At 35.2% G+C, this 9,104-nt stretch overlaps 1 non-coding gene across 1 annotated transcript; it reads right to left on the minus strand.

Annotated features, from left to right (window-relative positions):
• Positions 1–7,889: 7,889 nt before the first annotated feature.
• On the minus strand, positions 7,890–8,136 carry LOC136407405 (small Cajal body-specific RNA 6). Its single transcript, XR_010751945.1, has one exon. It is a non-coding gene; the product is annotated as a small Cajal body-specific RNA 6 (non-coding RNA).
• Between the last annotated feature and the right edge of the window lie 968 nt (positions 8,137–9,104).

Genomic DNA, 9,104 nt, shown 5'->3' on the forward strand with positions numbered 1-9,104 from the left:
GTGCTGGAAACAGCAAGACAGCAGGATAAGATATAGAAACAGAAAATGTTTAGGCTCTCAGAACAGAGTTTAGGAGTCAGCATGTTCCTTGCACTTTGCTTCACCCCCTGAAAACTTCTTCTTTCTGCTTCCTTGATTTATTTGTACTGACGAATAAATATCTGAGTAAGGCGGGGGACAAGGCTTCAGTCCTTCAATCAGCTGGCTAGCATGGTTGCCTCTCCTCATCCTCTTGGTGTATTTCATCTGGTCTTTGAGTAGTTTTTGCCACCATGACAAGTGGTGCCCCCTGTGAGAACAGGAACCAAATAACAGGTTTAATACTTCGAGTAGTCATTGTCACTGTGACAAAGATATATATAAAAATAAAACTCAGGGATAAAATAACAGTGAGGTAATTATGACAAATATCATTTTTCCTTTAGAGATGGATAAATATAATTTAAAAGTTTAAACAATTGTTTCAAGATCACAGTTATAGAAAAACTAGAGACAGTACTGCTAATCCAGCAAGGTTTACTTATCCTATTACTTTCTTCCACTACAATTCTAGATTCAAAACTCTTTCTACATATTTTTAATGACTTCTAAGTAATAAAATAAATCTAAAGTATTACTTTTCATCTATTTGAATATTTATGTATTTCTAAGGTATTTCTTATGGACAGTCTATTTTTATATCTTACTTTATGTACTACCTAACAATCAGTGCCTTAATTTATAATGTTTATAAAATTAATATTTATGCAATAATTCATGAATTTGGATTTTAATCTAGTATCTTCCTATTTGCTTCCTTTTTGTTTTACCTGTTTTTTTATGGTGTTCTTTCCTCTTTTTTCTTGTCTTCTATTGAATATATTACATGATTTTTTTTCACTATTGGCTTATTATATATATATATTTATTATAGAGGAATTTCTATGTTCTATAACATATTAAAATATATCTAATATTTTATTAATATTAATTTATCAAAGTCTATTTTCAAATACAGTATACCATTCATGTGGAGCGGAAGAATGTTACAGTGGTATACTTTTGTATCCCCTTCCACCTTTTGTGCCATTGCCATGCAGCTCTCATCAACATATATTATGAACCCCATAATATGCTGCATTTATATTGCTCCATCATTAAGTCTTTATTTTATTTATTTATTTTTATTATTACAGAGACAGAGTGAGAGTCAGAGAGAGGGATAGACAGGAACACAGAGAAATGAGAGCGTCAATCATCAGTTTTTCATTGTGGCACCTTAGTTGTTCATTGATTGCTTTCTCATATGTGCCTTGACAGGGGTGGGAGGGGCTACAGCAGACTGAGTGACCTCTTGCTCAAGCCAGCGAACTTGGGTCCAAGCTGGTGAGCTTTTGCTCAAACCAGATGAACCTGTGCTCAAGCTGAGGACCTCAGGGTCTCGAACCTGGGTTCTCCGCATTCCAGTCCGACGCTCTATCCACTGCGCCACCACCTGGTCAGGCTCCATCATTAACTCATTAAAAGTGTAAAACACTAGGAAAAATTTGTAGACACAATTTTCCTTATCAGTGCTCTTCATTCATTCAAGTACATTTAAACTAACATATGGTGTCATTTTCCTTCGGCCTGAAGAACTTTTGTTGCTGGTGAAAATAAGATTCTTCTGTGGTGTCATGAGACAAGCATTTCAGAGACTCACACATATTAAGGAGAGGTGTAGTGATAACATTTATTGGAGTAAAATCAATAAATAAATTTATTGGAGACTGCCTCCAGGTGCCCAGTGTCTCATCCACGACCAGATGGATCAGCTCTGTCTTGCTGCAAAAGAAGTCCAGCCTCTGGAGCTGCAGGCCCGCTTGCCTTCACCAATGCCAGGCGAAGGCTGGGGGCCCAGTGATGCTGCGCCCTTACTCTGACATCAGCATCTGAAACCTCAGGAGTTCAGTTTAACCCTTGCTGAAGCCATACAGTTCAGTCTCTGTTTTTCTCTGCTCACGGTGGGCCAGCCAGCGCTTTGCTGCCATACCCAAGCCCGCACAACTGCTGCGGAGAGAGAATGCTCCCCTGGGGCCTTGGTTAAGATTTCTCTATATTTCCTCGGGTTTGGGAAGCAATACGCTTTCTTTCAAACTAACCTTTTTTTTTTTTCTCCTGGATCTTCATGGACTTGTGCTGGACCCTTGCCCTATGAAATCCCTTTCCTGGATCTTCTGAGGTTCTGTGTCTCTTATATTACCTAATCTTTTTCCCCCCGTTAGACTCCTCCTCTTTCTGGTCACCATATTGGCTCCTACCACACATGTGCCCAGCAAAGGTATTTCCCTTTTACTGGTTCCCCTTTCTCTGGTCATCTATGGGTAGGGGCCCCACTGTCCCCTGGGGAGATTGAAAAAATGATATCTCTGCTTAGCCAGGGGTTAAATCCCCTTTGGCCGAAGATGTGATTTTCCGATGAGTTTTCTGAAGTTGTAAATTTCAGACTTAATAAGACTTAGGTTTAATTCTGTTCCCTGCTCTTTTGTTAATATATAGCTGACTACCTACTGTAGTATTTATTTTCAAATTTTTTTAATGTGTCATTTTGCTAGCAATTCATTCTTTCAGCAGTTATTTGTCTTTATAGGTCCTTATTTTACTCTTAATATTGAAAAATATTTTTGAGAGCTATAGAATTCTAGACTCACTTTTTCTCTTTCAATAAAGAAATGTCCTTTTTGGTTTCCAGGCTTATAATGAAGTCATTCTTATCTTTGTCTTAAGTACTTATGGCTTCATTATTTTTTTTTCTATTTTAAGATATTATCCTTGTCTCTATAAGAATTTGATTTTTATGTACTTTGTTATGGTTTCCTGTATGTTTATTTTGTTTAGTTTTGTTGAACTTGTTGGATCTGTAGGTTTGAATTTTTCATAAAATTTGAAAATTATTTGAATAAAATTTCTTCAAATACATATTTTCTATTTTTTCTCATTTTCTTCTTCCTGAACATTGATTGCATATATAATAACCTGAATAACATTGTCCACAATTCACAGTTCTGTTTTTCAGTATTTTGTTTCTATATATTTCACTTCAGTTTCCATTTTTTAAATACTATAATCTTTTCATCTGTTTTTCAGTCTTGTCTTTATTAATTCCAGTATACTTATAATTTTGGATATTTTATTTTTAATGTCTAAAAAGTCATCTTTGTTTTATATTTCTTACAATTTGTTTTATATAATATACTTTATATTTTTTTAATTTTATAACATTTCTTTTTTTCTTCATCAGCCATGTGTTTCTTCTGAGTTCTTGAGGTTTTTAAGCACATGAGATCCTTTCCTTCTACTGTAATTTCTGTGTGTTTCTCTTGGTTATGGATTACATTTACTTGCTACTTGCTTTGTCAGTTATTATCATTACTAATTATTTAGGCTGGACTTATCATATTTTAAACTGTTTGTTGTTAGATTTTGATAGAATCATTGAAATACTGTTTGATTTTGTTCTTCTATTTAGATAAGTTTCTTGCAGTTAGTTTCATCATTTCTAAAATTGTTTTCTACTGTCTTAGCATAAGGCCACAATTGTTTTTAATCAAGAAGTAAGTCAGTCTTACTACTAAGCTGACAAAACTCTGAAGATTTTGCCCAAGTATTAATTAATCTTTCCAGTCTGATTTCTATAAACATAAAATATTCTCAACTGTATGTGAGCTTCATTAACTGTCCTGCCTACTGCTTTGCTGGACCTTTAGTGAGCTCTGGGAGGGGTTAAGCTTATGGATTCCTGTTCATTCCCTGGAAGTTATTCTGTATATGGTTTCAGGGAAGTACAACTTTGTACTCTACACATATATAGATTAATATTAATTAAATGAGTCAAAGAAACTCTATAGAAATATATTGATCTCTTCTTTATAGTCCTGTTTTCTCTGCTACCCTGCCCCCCAAATTCCAACTGCTTTGATCTCCCTGAAATTCCATTTCTGTCTTCCCACCTCAGAGTGACATAAACCAACTTACTTTGGAAACTCTGATCCTACTCTGCAGCCTGAGGAAGCACATATGCACCAGGTTGGACAACTTTGAGATCCTAGGGCTCACTTTGTTTGCTTCCATTCTCTCAGGGATCACAGCCCTCTTCTGCCATTTATCCAATTTGTGAAAATAATTATCTCATGTAATTATGTTTAATTTTATAGTTATGTATGGAAATTGATGCTGGCTCTGTCTGGGACACATGCCTTCAGCAAGCTGACTAGAGTTTCTTTGCATTGTAACTAGTTTGCAAAAGTGACAAGAAAAAAGAAGACAAAGCCTAATGCACAAGCATTCTTTAAGCCTCTTACGTCATATTTGTTACTATCCCATTGGCCTAAACAAGTCACATAGTGAAGCCCAGAATTAATGAATTATGGAATTAAATAAGAAAATGAATAGGGAGAAATAGAATTTATTAAATGTCATTACTGTAATAGTAATCACACAACTTTTATTAGCCATTATAACAACTGACTAGTACCAGAGTCAATATTGATGTACTTTAGTGAAGAGCTCACATCTGGAACAACAGCTGCACTTGGTATAATAATGTACACCAATTCACCATCTTCTTCCAAGACCCAAATATTTTTTGCAGACACTGAAAGGTATTAAGAAATCCCCATTTTTGCATTTTTAAATATTTGAGGGTGACAATAATTTAAGTAATATCACAAGTGATACAGTTTTGCCTTTGGCTTATAATTTTTATAAAAGAGGACATTTCAAGTCTTTTCAATTGGTATTCTTAGTACAATAACCCTCACTTCAAATATAAAAGAACAAAGTAGAGATTCTCCAATTTGTTGAGTAGAATTATTCTAATGAAATAAGAAGAAATTGCGAAAATAAAAACAAGATGAGTCTGTGGACCCACTAGTGCCATTGAACCATAGACTAGGGTCAAAATTCACCTTTTGCCTAAACACAATACGTATTTATTTTGAGCAGTAAGTGGATTTGAAAGCATCAACATTAATATTAGATTACAGGTGGGGTACAATACTCCAGAGGCTACTTGACAGATGACCCTTTAGAAGTGACTGCAGGAGGATTAGGGTCACACATTTCTGATTTTCTCATATGGCTGTTGTTCAAGCTTCATGAGCTACCCTTTATTTCAGGAGCTCAGAGGCTGAAAATAGCCCCAGATCTTAGAATGAAATGAGTCAGTAACTTTATTACAATGGCTCAAGTGAGGCCTGTTTTCAACAAAACTAGATTTTTTAAAATTTTTGTAAAATACGTATAACATAAATTTTTACTGTTTTTCCACTTTGAAGTATAGTGTTCAATGGCATTATATACATTCCCATTATTGTGGCACCATCACTACCATCTATCTGCAGAACTATTTTCATCTTTCCAGACTGAAACTCCATATCCTTTAACAGAAACTCTCCATTTCTCCCTCGAACAGCTCCTGTCAGCCACCATTCCACCGTCTGTCTCTATGGATTTGACTATGGAGGTACCTCGTATAAGTGAAAGCTTAAAGTCCTCTCAGGCATTTTCTGGGCACAACTCTTCCCTGGGCTATGAGTGTGCGCGCATGCATGTGTGTGTGTTTCCCCTGATTTCCTCCTATGTACAGTTGCTGTTAAATGCCTTAATTTTCCCAAAAGTCTCATACTTGCTTTAGCTGTTGAATTTCTCAATTAGTAGTGTCTCGCCCAGACATCTATGGGTCTGTATTTCCCTTGCAATGCCAGTTGCTTCCCGTAGCTTTTCTTAGCCTGAGAGTTGAGTGAGCCACTTTTGACCATCTGAACCCTGAGGGAAGGAAGAGTCCCATCATAGAGGCAACAACTAGACAGGTTATAATGTCACAAATTCTGTTGGCTGTGCTGTCTCTAGCTCTCAGAAGGGATCATGGGACTTGACCACTGTTTTTCCCCTACCCACTGTGGCCACGCTTGGAAGGAAGTGGAATAAAAGTGGGGAAAATCACCACAAAATTCCCTACCATTTTGAAAGAAGCTTTTTCTTCTTTGGGCATTTGGCTTAGTTGCTATAGATCTTTGATCAATTTGCAGAACTCTTATAAAGTTATTGTAACCAACATCTAGTTGTTTATTCAATGTTTCCATTGGGAAAGAACTTCCTATCTGCCATCTTCCTATCTGCCATCCAACTTCCTATCTGCCATCTTCCTAGTGTCACTCTTCTCAGACTTAGATATAAATGACTATTGTAGCTGCTAATTCAAATCAAATAGATTTAATTAACCTTCCTTTCCATATTGCTCCTAGAAACCCTGTAATCAATTAGCTCATAAAAAAGAAATCCATTTAATTTTATCAGACTCAATTATTTCTCCAAACTGCTGCTTGTTCCAGTTACATCGCAGGCTTTCCCCGTGAATAGGCAATGCTGCTACAGTCTGCCTCGCAATGACTTCCTGCAGCATCTTTCACCTGCATCTCTGCCTTGCAGAAAACAGCCGCTACAGTTAGTTTAAAAGAATTCCTGTTCTCCTTTCAGCAGTGTGTTTCTTGACACCTTGATGAAGGGAGTATCTGTAAGCTCCACGGGGATAACCTTTCGAGGATGTTTAAGAAGCTAATAGAGTTAATCCATTTAACATTGTATTTTTATATGATTTTTGATTCCTCGTTCTACATTTTCTCATGAGTTTTTTGGCATCACAACTTAATTTTGTGTCATCCATAGGATTTAAGTTTGTCAGCTGCTTCAGCTGGCACATTGCACCCAAAATATCTGGACACAGGCCTATACATTTCACTTGAATTACTTTAAAAGTATGTTCATCATTCTCTGGTAACACAACATTAGAATTTATCTTGGTTTTTGTCTAGTTAAAATTATAAATGTGTTTCTTCATTTTGATTTTGTAATTGATCCTCAATAAAACCTCTTGGATTTTGTGTGAGAAAAAAAAAATTAAACACTTTTATTCATTCAAAATTATATCGGTTATCTGTCACTTTCAGATGAACTTTATACAACTTATAATAAAATTTCTGTATAAAACACATTTACCACTATTTGTACCAATTTATCATGTTATTACATTAAATTTTGGAAGCCAATATTATAACTTTTAAACATTGTTAAAGATAAATGAAATTACTTTAAAATATAAATCTCATATATTTAGTGACTGATTACTTAAAAATTTTCAAATATTAATGCATATGCAAAACTGCAACAACAAGTATAAATTATCACTACTCTTTTACTTAAAACTATTCTGAAATTTGACACCATGGGATTAATTTATTATGCCTATGATTTTAACCTCTTGTAAAATTATTCTTGAATTCATAGCCATAACTATTTTTATATCCTCTAAAATGTTCATAATATTATTTCAATACTTTTATAGGGCTACAGAAAAATAAAAGATAACTCTCAGGTTAAATTGGGTTATTAGATTTCAACTGTAATCTAACTGATTTTTCATTAGGGACAGGGCATTAAAGGGGAAGTAAAACTATAGCTTCCACAAAATTCTAGCCCAGCACACCTTTACATTAAGGTTCTAACTGTATATACATTATGACCCTTCCTACACACATACATACACACACATTCATATACACATACAAACATATACAACTATGGTTAGGATTTGTGAGTGTGTATACATATGAGAGAATACATATGAGAAACAACTTTTGTCATTTACACTGCATTTAAACCCATTTAAATAAGTAAATTTGTCTATTTGCATCTGAAGTTTTTATTCATCTCACCCCTTACACAATTTCTTGGGAATATTTTATTTCACTTTAATTGTTTAAATGCCACATACAAAATCTGGTTTTAAATGCACACCCAATAACATTTCATGGAAAAAATAAAGAATGTCTTTCATTGGGCTTTTTTTTTTTCTTTTTTTTTTTTAAATCAGAGGTCTCAGCTTGAAAGTCAGAGCAGAACCACACATATCAAAGTCCCAGCAATCACAGCCCTTAGAGACTGGCTGTGGGATGCCAACCACTCATCCTCCCTGAGCTCACCAAGGAGCACAGGCCTGGGAATCAGCGGGTGCCAGTGTTCTTTGCTCATCAGAACACTACTGCAGTCAGGTGGGAGCGAGCTCCTAGGCCACTGGGCTTTCAATGACAACAGATCAGATTCTTAGACTTATACTCATGCTTTCTCTGTATTAGAAAAGGTTTTATATATGACAGTGCTAGTATCTCCTCTACAACATATCTTCCTATTATTTGTCTTATATGTGGATATTGAATTATAAACATGAAAACAAAATTAAGCATTTACTGCCTGTCTTATAAATTGTCCTCTTCCTATATGACATCAAATGTAGGTTAATCATTCTTTTATTTTTTTTTCAAGAAATAGGAATGGAGCAAGATGAGAAACAAGTTGTAGCTGTGGTATTTTTAGTTGTGTATTAATTGCTTCTCATATGTGCCTTGATTGGGGGGCTCCAGCCGAGCCAGTGACCCCTTGCTCAAACCAGTGACCTTGAGCTCAAGCCAGCAACCTTGGGATCATGTTGATGATACCATGCTCAAGCCAATGACTCTGTACTCAAGCTAGTGAGCCAGCGGTCAAGCTGCTGACCTCGGAGGTATGAACATGGGACCTCAGTGTCCCAGGCCGACACTCTATGCCCTGCACTACCACTAGTCAAGCACAACCTCTCCTTTTTTATCTACCTGGGTAGAAAAACATTATATTTTTGTCTAACAATTTATTCTTTTGCTTATAAAAATTTTGACTAACTAATTTAAAAACAAAGGTTTTAGGTAGAAATTTTATGATGTGGAGAAAAATGCATGTTCTTCCAACAACATGACAGGTATCTCAAACTCTTTAAATCTATGTCCAGTTTCAATAAACAAGAACAACAAAATGATATTCATGATTGCTTTAAAATATTTGAAAATAACTCATATCTCTGGAAATCTTTCTATCTTCAGAATAATATCTACAGTTCTTTCAACCTTTCTGAAATAATGTATCACTCTTGTCCTGAGATTTAAAAGTACACTGCAAAAACACTCTTTTTCTTATTTTGTGTACGGTAAAAAGGAACTTAGATATACTTTGTATTCAAATTCACTCTGAAATAGCCAAAAAGAGTTAAGGTAACTATA

The sequence above is a fragment of the Saccopteryx leptura genome, chromosome 5 (genome assembly GCF_036850995.1).
Source record: "Saccopteryx leptura isolate mSacLep1 chromosome 5, mSacLep1_pri_phased_curated, whole genome shotgun sequence".
Lineage (NCBI taxonomy): Eukaryota > Metazoa > Chordata > Mammalia > Chiroptera > Emballonuridae > Saccopteryx > Saccopteryx leptura.